Consider the following 12,704-nt stretch of genomic DNA (forward strand, 5'->3'; position numbering starts at 1 on the left):
ACAGGTTTTACTGACTCACTCCGAACTTAGCAGAACAATTTATTCCACAAATCCAAAACTGAATTAAATGGTGCAGGTCATAATTACAGTGGATATGAGTGTGCTGGATGGTAAGAAACCAGAGAATAGCTGGTGAACAGGATCTTCAGACAGCACTGCAGTGACAATGGCTTCTCACTTGACAATGAGAGAAGATAATGTGTATGATGTTCTATTGTGTTCTGTAGTTATCAAGTGGAATCAAATTGCTGAAATACGTAATGGTCATTGTATCATCATAGTAGTACCAATCACCTATCCACAGGTAAGGCCCAGACAGTGACATGTCTGACACAGTCCTGAAATCAGTCCTATTCTAATATCATTTTAGCGTTTTTGCTTTATTTTGACCCATTTAACATGGAATGGAAACACTATGAACATCCCCTCACTGTTCTATACCATCAGAACAGAGGAGGCAGCCATTGCTTGGGTCACCGTCTGATCCAAAATGACCAGTTGTTTTTGAAAGGCGATTGAGAGGACAGTTATTGATTTTGTGCCACAACAGAGTAGAGGAGTACAGATGTCAGGAGGAGAGGATGGAGAAGTGGCAGGCCAGATCCTCTACTCACCAGCGTTTCATCTCCACTGAGTGTCAGGCTCCCGGAGGACCAAAGCTGGGGCTGGAGGGGACAGAGGACAGACAGGAAGTCTGTCAGACGGGGGAACTACCTTCACACAAATAACCTGACATCACACCCGTCTCTGATGTGTGTGTGTGGGGGGGGGGGGGGGGGGGGAATGGAGAGTTGTACTGAATCCTCAAAGCAACCCCATTACTGCTGCCATATCACATGACATAAAAGGCATATTACCGCCTAGCTCCAGGCCAGGAATAATTCAACTACATTTTTGTCCAAATTCATCTTTATCAGCCCCCCTACTACTCTCCAGCCTCCATGCTCACATGACCTTCAGTGTTGGAGATGTACTGTTAGGAAAACAAAGAGCTGTCATACTATGTTTCGTATATGAGGTTCGGTCATAAATAATGCAGGTCTGTCATCGGGGAAGTTTTGGAAAAAAGTGCATATTATAATTAAGAATGACTTCCAGTTGAATGTTGATCAGCTTTGTCTAGAAACGTCTAGTTCACCCCATGACTCATGTCTCACTCTGCCGCCCTCCTCTTACCACTGAATTTATAGCGCAGTAGAAAATGCTTATGAGATGGTGTGTGGGGGGGGGAGCCAGAGCCTCAAAATTGATTTTTGACAGAAATTGGAAATCTATGTCGGCAACGAATGGCGCCTACAACAACTTGGTCTGGTCCGAACAACATGGACGCCAGTCGGAAACTAATCGAAGAAAAGGCAGTTAAAAGATATACAACTGGGCAGATAAAACAAAAAGGAAACAACAAAAATACCTAAACAGATGTTGTGTACTGCGGTTCTGTCTGATGCTGCCTGTCCTTGTATGACCTCACCTCACTTCTCTACAATCCAACTGTTTTATTTTTATTTTTACTCCTGACAGAACGAATGTGTCTCATTGCACTCCCTGCTGTGTGTGAGTGTATGTGTGTGTTTGACCTGTCTTTCATCATCTTGGTCTAGGGAGTTTTGAAACCAATTGTAAGTCATGTTCATAGATTTTCTGTTGCCGGTTCTCCATGGTGAAGAGTTCAACATGGACAATTGTATACTGTAAATTGTACAGAAGAGAGAAACTTTCAAAGGGCAACTCATGTTAACGAATCAAATACATAATGTAAAACGTTTGTTTCAAAACTTTTTGTTTCCTGTCAAAGAAAAGTCCAGGAAGGGCTATCTGGAGAATATTCTTAAAGCTTCAGTTTAGAAGAAGAAGAAGCACAACTGATAGAAACTCAAAATACTGCTCCCTGCCAGTCAGGCTCCTGGCTTCAGATTATCATTATGTGCTCAAACACAATAATCATCCAAACGAGGACCAGACGCTTTGTTTTACCACACACAGTCAGTCCACCACTGATCCTACACCATCTGTGGGGTATTTGGCTGTCACTGAACCCCCACATTTACGCTTGGCACGATGCTAGTGCCAGACGCAGCCAGCGGCTTCGACATGTGAGCTAGATTTAACTGGGGAAAAAAGATGTCGCAGCTATTCAAATGGCAACACAAAGGCCCCTTTCCATTCTCTTTTACCTGATCAGTAAAAAGTAAGTAAAGTTAAGAGTCGGCTCCGTTTGAGGGGAGATGAGTGTTAGAACTGTCACAGATGGGGTGCAATTATCCCAGGCACCAGAATGGATGGATTCAGCCTTTTAACACTTCCTCCTCTCCTAAAAGCTTTATTTGAAATCCCTTTATTGGCAAACTGGCTGGAGTGCAGCCCATATTTGACGCTCCCCACTAGAGATCATCGCAAATTCCACCCATATTTTGTCATTTTAGTCTCCATCTCTGTAAATAAATATAGACAGTGATTGCTTTCTGGTGAAATCTCATCTTTTTCCTGCAACTAGATCAGTCGAGAGACAACTACTGTTCATCTTGTCTTGCTAGTTTTGTGGACTCTAATGATACAAGTTAAATGTTTTCGTGGCAATTCTAATTCACACACTCTACCTACTTGACTCGAGTATCTGATAATATCAGTTCAAACTGTTCCAGAACCTAATCTGCCAGTATTAGAGAGAGACTCTCATGTCCCTCTCAAGTTAGCATTTATGGCTCTAAAAGCAGTAGAATAATGTTCTACTGCTGTTAAACGGTGTGCAGATGTAAGAGGGAGAAATGCTCTCGCTCTTAATGGATCCAGCTACATAATGCTCAGTCCCCTGTGTTAAAACTCACACAACCTTCTCCTTTTATGTCTCCAGCCAGTGTCCAGGGATCAGTGTCCGTGATCACGCGTGTGCGCACGTGTTTGTGTCTGTGTGGTGTGTTCACCCACACAGCGTGTAGCAGTGTTGGATCGATGGACTACAATCGAGTCTTGGTGGGTCATTCACTGCAGTATGCCTGTTTTAATGACTGCCATATCTCCGTCCATCTGTCATACTCAACAGGGCCTGGTAGGGGGGCTTAGCAGGGGCTTGGGGGTTCTTCTGTGCTGGATTAAACACGGTAATTGTCAGCTCTCACCATGGTGCTCCCACCAGAATCTCAACTGATGCCCGCGATAGGAGAGACAGACATCGTCTCTGTCTACCCCTCTCTTTCTCTCCCTCTCTCCTTCCTCCCCCCCCCCCCCCTCGGTTGAATATGATGTCAGGGGAGATAATTCTAACGAGCTGTTTAACTCCTCATTCACTGTGCAAACAGCCAACCAGGTACAGCAGACCTTGTGGTGATTCTGATTTGAGTAACCCACCAGATCTTAACGAGCATTTGAAGTATTGCCAGTATCTTGAATGGTGTTGAAGTATGCAGATATGTACATTGCTACATGGGATAGGATCTACATGGGGAACGGAGATGCAACAAGGTGGGGGAAGAGACCCGACGATCTGGACAACATCGACCCTAAAAAAGGGCTTTCCATGAAGTCCATGTTGAGTTTGAAAGGTTACAGAGTTGATGAATCCGACAGAGTGAGGCGAGCATGAGAAGCAGGTGGAACCACATCTGTGTCTATGAGTGGTAATGATACCCTGGCTCATACTGTAGCCTCCCTGGCTGAATGTTAGCAGTGTGTGTGTGTGTGTGTGTGTGTGTGAGAGAGAGTCTGTGCGTGCATGCGTGTGAGCAGGAGAGAAACACAGCACCATCTATCAGCAGCTTGCCTCTGTCCTGCAGGGGACAGAAGTGGGTTATCTCAAGTCCAGCTCCTCACGTCCTCAGGTACACAGCACGTCTAGTTCACCGTGCACACACCATGTTGCGTCATCCCTGGCTGCCATTCCCTCCTTCTGCGCCCTGTTGCTCTCTCTCTCTCGCTCGCTCTTTCTCTACCTCTCTCGCTCGCTCTTTCTCTACCTCTCTCGCTCGCTCTTTCTCTACCTCTCTACCTCTCTCTCTCTCTCCCTCTTTCTCTCTCTCTCGCTCTTTCTCTTTCTCTTTCTCTACTTTTCCAACTCTCTGACTTTTATAGACCGGTTGCTGTTCTTGGAGGAGTACCATTTTGTCTGTTGTGTTGGCTCTCCAGAAGCCACACTGCAATGGGAATGAAAACAAGAGAACAAAAGCAGGCCACCTGCCCTTGCCTACAATATGTACACACCTCGTTGCCAACCCTCACCTCCTTCCACTCTCAAACCTTGTATACCAACGTGCCTCTCCTGTCAACTCTGCACAGCAATGGACGTCTGCCAGAATCAATGTCCATTGTAGTCAAAGTGGAGAAAGAAATTGGTGGTCATTATTTCTATAATGAGGATCAAAGTACAGAGCTTTCATCCCAGCCTGGCGACTCTCATCATGGCTCTGATGGTTGTATGTGTAACTCAACAGACTTGGATATGCATGCTAATGTAGCTCTCTCTCTCTCTCTCTCTCTCTCTCTCTCTCTCTCTCTCTCTCTCTCTCTCTCTGTCTCTGTCTCTATCTCTCTCTCCCTCACTCTCTTTCTCTCCTCTCTTTTGTTCTCTATCCCTCTCTACTTCTCTCTCTCTCACTCTCCTATCTGTTCTCTATCCCTCTCCACTTCTCTCCTGTCTCTATTTCTCTCTCTTTCTCTCTCTCCTCTCCTCCCCACGCCCTCTGAGACTGGCTGATAGTCATCTCTATTCATCTCAGAGTCAGGTCCCCTCATTGTTACATTATTAGGTGGTTTGTACTCACTATCTTTCACTATGTAAATCTGCCAGGCAATTAATGGCTTCAGATAGATCACCTTACAAATAGTATCCAGAAGAGATAGTTATTTCTGTGGGGGACTGGGTAACTGCTTGCGCGATGGTGTATTTTTGTATCCTTCTTGGCATAAAGACTGGAGTGATTGTGTGTGTCCTTGTGGCCTGTCTCATTAGGGCTGAAGAAGGATGCAGACTGAGAGACAGGTTTGCTTCTAGAGTCCTGCAGACTCAAGTCAGACTATGAGCAAGCTGAAATGTGTGTGAGTGCTGCTCATTTTAAAATGGAAAGCGCCCTGCCAATTAATGTCCTTCCACGTGAGAAGGCCAGGAGGGTGCAGAGGGAGAGGCGGGTGAGTTGTGGGTGTTGGAGGAGAGACGGGGGGGGGGGGGGTGAGGCAAGTTGGAAGGAGGAGAATTTGGTGAGGAGGGAGAGGTGGGAGAGGAGTGGGAGAGAGGAAGAGGGGGAGGAGTGTGAAGAGGGAGGAGAGGGTGAGGTAGGACCGGGTCTGGCACCTAGTTAATCATCCCACCTGTTCCACCCTCTCCTCCTGGCTGCAGGTGCATCAGAGCAGACAAACCTGTGGTCCTGCTGAGCTTATTAAAGGGCTGACAAGACCTTCACCCTGAGGATGTCTCTGTGTGTCTGTGTGTTTGTGTGTGTGTGAGGGTACGTGTGTGTGTGAGCGCACGCACAAGTTTTAAGCCATTGTTTTTTTTTTTTTCATCTGTAAAAACTGCTTTCATCTATGAAAGAAGGCAGCATGCCACAGCTTTCCTAAGCGGCCGTCTTCATCCTTCCTGTGATTGGGCCCATGAAGAAATGCAGTGGCCAATCAGTCACCTCTCTCTCTATCTCAACATGGGTCACAGAGCTGAGATAGGAGATAATAACAGGGAAGTGAAGCTGATGATGTCATAATAACAGAGTGGCCAGAAATAGGTCTGCATCTGCACCTGCTCAGAACACGGTTCAGAGGAGGAGGAGGAGGAGTTGGTGGAGGTTGGGGTGGAGGAAGAGGAAGGGGAGAGAGGAGCAGGAAGGGGAGGAGAGGAGAGAGAAGGAGGACAAGGGGGAGGTGGAAGAAGGGGAGGAGGGGTTCGGAGGAGGAGGAAGATGAAGAAGAGGAGGAGGATGGATGAGTAGGAAGTGGAAATGGAGGGAGGAGGAGGAAGAGGAGGAGGAAGAGGCTGAGGTAAGATGTTAACGAAGTGCGCCTTTTAAATAATTCATCTCCCTTCTGTGTCTTTTTGAAGGAGTGTGCATGAGAAAGAGAGAACCGGAGAATCAGAGAACCAGAGAAACAGAGAAACAGAGAAACAGAGAAACAGAGAAACAGAGAAACAGAGAAACAGAGAAACAGAGAAACAGAGTGAGAAAAAGGCAAAAGGAACATTGGAGAGCTAGTCAGAAAGACAGAAAGACAGAAAGACAGACAGACAGACAGACAGACAGAAAGACAGACAGACAGTCAGTCAGTCAGTCAGTCAGTCAGACAGACATACACTCCTCTTGCTCCACTCCCCCAGCCCTTCCTTCCATCCACCCTTCCAAGACTGGCTCTGTCTTCTGTTTGATGTAGCGTGTGCTGCAGGGTGGCTGTTTCTATGGTACTGGAGAAACAAGGTGATGTTCATATTGAAGAACACACCACACAGGTGGGAGAAAAGGAGAAGAAATGCAATCCAAGGAGAATATGGGAGAATAGGAAAGTCAATAAATACAAAAAGCAGCATCAGAGTCCATCTGAAGTTTGTCCCTGCTTTCCTCATTCTGTAAAAATGCTCGAGGAATATTTTTTGTGGGTTGTGGAAAAAAGAGGGAAGGGGGCGTTTTACCCCCTCTATCTTTGTCTCTACAGAGGCTTCTCACAGCGGGGGCAAAGTCACTTTGAATTTGGAATTTGGAGAGCTTTTTAATCACAACCAAATCTAAAATGACATTGGCTGCCAGACAAAACAGCACTGGAACAGATTTGCCCTCAAGAGACGCGTGAGAGTGCGACAAAATGTGAACGCTTGACAAAATACCCAATTTGTGTTTCCTGTCCTCCATGTGAAAAGTAATATAAAGTCCACAGATTCCATTGAACACTCTGTTTAATTAACAAAAGCTCCTTGTTATTGTTACCTTTCAATCAATTAGATTTATTAATGTATTCAAGCCCCTTGAGACATGAGCCGATATAGCGTCTTTCAATTCCAATATGTTCTTATTTGATTGCTTCAACGCTTTAGAAATGCATGGAGTGTTCTACCTCAGTGTTACTGTAATACAGTCCAATATCTCAAGTCAGACGGATGCATCTACTAACACAGAGTGACTTTAAACAGGGATCTCCCATACATTACAGCACACAGTCATCCATCTCAGGCCTCTGTGGACCGGGTCGAAGACACTGGGATGAATATTGACTGTCGGTGAGGTAATAGTAAAAAAAAAAGAGCAAACCGATAGTGTTGATGCACTCCCCCCCCCCCACCCCACCCCCACCCCATCCTTAATCCCTGTCCTTCCACTGGGCTGATCTGTCTCACTGTGTCACAGGGCTCACTCACTCCCTCACTCTTACCAGTGTGTCTGAGCAGAGAACATGTTGAGAGTTTGGATTGGAGAATCACATGAAACACACAAACATGTTTTTCCCTTTGCTGAACACAGTAAATAATACACAGAAGATAGTACAATGAGAAACTTGGAAGAAGAACATCTGAAAGAATGTAAAATATGACTTTCATGTATTATTGTTCTTGTTTTGTTTCAGAGCTGTTGAGAATCACAGCGACGTAGTTGGAGGGAGAAAACTGGGTTTTATCAAGAGTCTTTCACCAACCTCATGACAGTAGGCTGTTTTTAACTTGAAACAAGGCAGAAAGCCAGGACCCATTTTACAGTAAAGTGTTGTATTGGGGGTTTGTTAGCACAGCGAGTGTTCCCTCCTCAGGTCTGTGGATGCTTCTGCTCTCCCTGTAATTAACAGGGCTGTGAGTAATGAGTCTTAGAAGATTAAACATCTTTATCCCCCTTACACACACTGAAGAGTAATTATCTAAGCCCATGAACGATATGTTATCTTCGGAGGGGGATGAGACAACAAACACTGCCAACGCCAAAGTGAGGAAACACTCTCTCACACACACACACACACACACACACACACACACACACACACACACACACACACACACACACACACACACACACACACACACACACACACATAAGGACTGCATGCACACACACAGACACACACATACAGTATTCTGCAATCTTGAAGCTCTCTGTCCCTATCTTCAGTGGGCCCAAAGCTGAAGAGGGAGGAGCAGGAAGAGCGGGGGAGGAGAAGGAAGGGCAGGGGAGGAGGGCTGGGAGTGTAGGGGAGGAGCTAAGTGTTGCTTTACAAAGTTTTCCCCAAGGAGTAACTAATGAATTCATTAGTTGCATGACTCCTAGTGTGTGTGTATTAAAGGAATAACTGAAAGAAGGGAGAGAGAGAGAGGTAGAGACAAAGACAGATGCAGAGACAGAGGTAAAAAACAGAGAGGACACGAAGAGAGGGGTAGAGACAGAGAGAAAGAGAGGAAAATACAGTCAGAAAAACCAAGTTTCTCATCTTAATAGGTGTTTTTTAGTCGAGCAGAGTTTTAGAAGTGCTGAATGTATGTGAAATGAAAGCAAGAGATACTCACCTGTGTGTCCTGCAGGTGTGACCAGACGTGCACCAGGTGCTGTTTGAGTGCTGAGGGGAAACCCAGTTTGATGCATGCTGTGGGGAAGAACAGGGCACAGACGTGTCAGTAACTTCCCAAACCCTCCAGTGAAGATGAAGAGCTATCCAAGCCAGATTGGGCTGTTACGCTTTCATACCAATTCATCTTTTAGAACAAGCTTTTAGAACCCCATCCCCAGAAGTGTAGCCACACCAACTCCAAGCTGTTGCTGTCATCTAATCTATTGGGTAGTCCGTTCTTACAGTGAGATGTCCCTTTTCTCTCTCTCACTCTTCCACTCAGTTGATCCCAAGTCTAAGCCAGACAAATATTTACTCCCCTTCCACCTCCGACACACTAGGAGTTAGCCCAGTCTAGTCCCATGCTCTCAGAGGTTGTTCTCTCCCCCCCCTCTCCCTCTCTCTCTCTCTCTCTCTCTCTCTCTCTCTCTCTCTCTCTCTCTCTCTCTCTCTCTCTCTCTCTCTCTCTCTCTCTCTCTCTCTCTCTCTCTCTCTCTCTCTCTCTCTCTCTCCAGGTCTCGTCTCTCCCCTCTCAGCCAGTCGTCTCTCAGAGTGAAGGATGGCATCTGTTTTCTTTCTCCATCTGTTCATCCCTTTCTTCCTCCGCAGGGAGCACGCTCAGTACACCCTGGGCCCACAGGAGCTCCTGATCATCCAGCCGTCCATATCTCAACATGCTTCTCTTCAGCGCGCCACACAAACACACACACACACTAACACAAGCATGTATTCACAAGCACATCTACACACCCCACGGCAATCCCCTGTGGGTATAACTCTGATTGCCATGGCGACACAACAGCACGAGAGGGAGGTGATTGGCTGTTCTGCACCTGTTGGACAGGTTTGCCTCCATTTTGATGGCGGCCCGTGAGGGGAGCGTTGATTCTTGTGTTGTGATGAATCGTCCGTCTGGCCAGTTAGCCAGTCCATCAGGCCCTCAGTGATGTGGTGCTGGGCAGCACAGGGGCCACTGGCTGCTTAAGGAGCTCCAGATTAATTCAACCTGTCACGAAACATATTGGGTTTATTTTCCTCTGAATCTTGTTTGCTCTCCTGATTCTGCCCATTCATAACAATTACAGTGCTTTCATACCTCCTGGTTGTCGTTCGAGGCGCCGCTGTGAAAATTACAGACGGGTGGTTAGTTACCGCTTTGCGCGTGTTGAGAAACAATGCATGGAGGAAGAGGAAATGGCTCCCAGAGGAAGGAGGAGGCAAAACGATGCTGGAGAGTAAACAAGAGGCGCTCGCTTGGCTCTGAACAGAGCCGTGGTTCTGTGCTTTTGTACTTTAGCATCAGTTGAAAACAAATACAAGCTTGTTGTGTGTTTTTACTGTAATGGGAAGGTTGACCCAGGATGTGTTTCGCATTTAAACGAAGGACCAAGGGAAACGATGACTCAGCTTGTCACAAGCCCTTTGTCACGCTTACCCCCACACATACGCCCCCCACACACACACACGCCCACACACACATACACCCACAAACACATACACACACACATACACCCACAAACACATACACACACACATACACACACACGCAAACAAACACACAGGATGCTGCCACTAGAGTGATCCCTACCGACAGGAAGACAGAGGTACGGAAATGTGAGAGGGAGGGAAATGTTTTGACATTGACATTACACATAACATCTCAATGGATGTGACTGGAGCAAATCCTGTCTGATGTTGTAACGGGCATACTGTGTTTGGGTTTCAAAGACAACACAGCACAAAGCGGTGACCGCTCACTTTCCACTGCTCTCTAACCTGAGCTCCTGAATAGACTGGGTATTTGGTGCTCTATTGATGAAAGCCAAACTAAGACTTAACCTCCATGCACGGAATTTGGATTAAAATGTAAACCGCCACGCTGGTCCCAGAATTCCATTAGATTGTGTGAACACCAGACCCCAGGTTAAAATAAAAAGAGATAGAGATGACCTGACCTCCACATTGCTTGCTGCAGTTAAAACTCAGGAACTGTTATCTCTCTCTTCCTTTCCCTATCCCTCTCTCTATCTTTATCTCTCACCCTCTCACTATTTCTCTCTGTCTCTCTCTCTTCGTCTCCCTCTTTCTCATTCTCTCTTTTTTTCTCTCTGTCTCTCTCTCTCACTCTCTCTCGATGTCCTACTCTCTTTTTCTCTCTTTCTCCCTCCCTATCTCCCTCTGTTAATTCAATTCAGTTCAAAGCCTTTTCTTGGCATGAATGTTCAGGTTAAATCATGTTGTCAAAGCAGTCCACAGTGATGGGACAACACATGTAATTATTACTGTAACACACATCAGAGAACTTAATCATAATAAATAATTAAATCGATAATTATAATAATGCCATGTAACAGATAATATATTATTATAATAATTTCACATTTCTCTCTCTCTCTCTCTCTCTCTCTCTCTCTCTCTCTCTCTCTCTCTCTCTCTCTCTCTCTCTCTCTCTCTCTCTCTCTCTCTCTCTCTCTCTCCTCCCTCCCATGATGTACCCCTCTCTCTCTCTCCTGATGATGTTTAGTCTTCACGGTATGCCGGCAGGTAGGGAGAGAGCTGCCTAGAGCGGCCTGTTGACAGTGGATAATGAGCGGCCACATGTTCAAGGGACGTCTTTGTTTCGAGAGAACGCATGAGGCGTTGTGTCAGTCGCATGCGCATCACAGAAACGCACTAGAGAACGGAGCATGTGGAAGTCTTGAGTCACTCCTGAGGCGAATGCTTTTGTCTTTTGTGAGTCAACCACTTGTCCAGGAACAAATGCTCTCTAGGTTTTCTGCTCTGAAAAAACAAACAAATATATTCTTCGGTATTGGAATACCCCGCTGAAGGATGGAAACCTTTTCACATTTGAAAACATTTCTCAATTTCATGGCAAGGTTTCCTTGATAGCCCCACATCCGACCGCTCTCTGTCAACAGTCACTGACGGCATGAGAGGATGTGTGGTCTATAACTAATGCTGAAATTAGGAAAGATTTGCTACAAAGGATACTAAAAGGGTTTGGTGATTGATGGTCTGCAGCTAAAATCAATTTTGGCAAACATGGTGCACTCTCCTGCTCATCCTCATTCTCCCTTCCTGTTTCTCTACGCAGCTCAACATGTAATAAGAGATTGATGTTGGTGAATCTGAGACAGTAGGACTAGAACCTTTCCTAGACTACATGAGGAAACATAATACTGGTTATCCACCCGGCATGGAGTTGCATATCAGGATGAAATTGGACATATTGAGCAGACAGTTAATTCCAGATACGGTATTCACACAGGCAGTCTCACTTGAGGAAGTTTACCACTTTGAAACAGCTCCCGTCAAATGACTTCCTTTCTGCTTCTTCTCTCAACCTTTGTCTGGGGGTGGCTTCAAATCTTGAATCCATTTCTTTAATAACGTCTCAGCACAATAGGTTTTCTTTCATTTTAATGATCAAGTCCTCCACTTTCTCTTTATCCCCCTCCCTTTATCTCTTTTCCTCACTTTCTTCTCGCTCTCTTTCTCTCCATTTTACTCCTCCTCTCTCTCTCCATTTCTTCCTCCACATTGTCTGTCTGTGTAGTATCATTTTTGGGATTTGATTTCTCTCTCAGTCGAGGCGGAAACTGTCCGAGGGTGCTTCACAGCAGATGAATTCAAAACTAAAATTCATACTTGACAACTGTCACAGCCATGTAGGTAGCACTTCGCCACAGGTGGGTGAATCCATGAGTCAATGTCTAGACTGGACAGAGAGAAAAACACACACACACACACACACATACACACACACACACACACACGGCACACAAGCTGCCTTTTCCCCCCCAACACATGGGGCCTGTTGAGAGGTAATGGAATGGAAGTCTCTGTAGAAGGTAGTAGTTTGTATTCAAGGATTTGACTTCATCTGGATTGAGATAACCTTCTCTCCAAGTGGGTGATTATAGGTCCATCTCAAAGGCTATTATCAGACTGGTGCTACTTAACAGTTGGTCGGCCTTCACAAAACAAGCAGTGACTTAACCAATTAAACCACAGGTGGCAGCTGTTCCACACAAACTTAGTCATTTAAACAGCAAAATGAAACTCTAAAACAGCAGTGATTCTCTGTCTGGGGCCACACCCTCCAGGCAAGGAGCACCTGTAGCTCTGCTCCTTGAACAAGTGGCTAATCTGTCTGCGAACAGAAGTGACCTCCTCTACTCTCCAAGCACTCTGTGTCAATCAAT

At 45.8% G+C, this 12,704-nt stretch overlaps 1 long non-coding RNA gene across 1 annotated transcript in view; it reads right to left on the reverse strand.

Moving 5' to 3' along the window:
• Positions 1-51: 51 nt before the first annotated feature.
• LOC136955695 (uncharacterized) overlaps positions 52-12,704 on the reverse strand; it is a 15,015-nt gene continuing 2,362 nt past the window's right edge. Inside the window, exons 3-4 of the long non-coding RNA XR_010878175.1 lie at positions 8,456-8,532; positions 52-665 (exon numbers count right to left, since the gene is read on the reverse strand). This is a non-coding gene — a long non-coding RNA (uncharacterized lncRNA). The remainder of the gene's footprint in view (positions 666-8,455; positions 8,533-12,704) is intronic.

The sequence above is a fragment of the Osmerus mordax genome, chromosome 13 (assembly GCF_038355195.1).
Source record: "Osmerus mordax isolate fOsmMor3 chromosome 13, fOsmMor3.pri, whole genome shotgun sequence".
NCBI lineage: Eukaryota > Metazoa > Chordata > Actinopteri > Osmeriformes > Osmeridae > Osmerus > Osmerus mordax.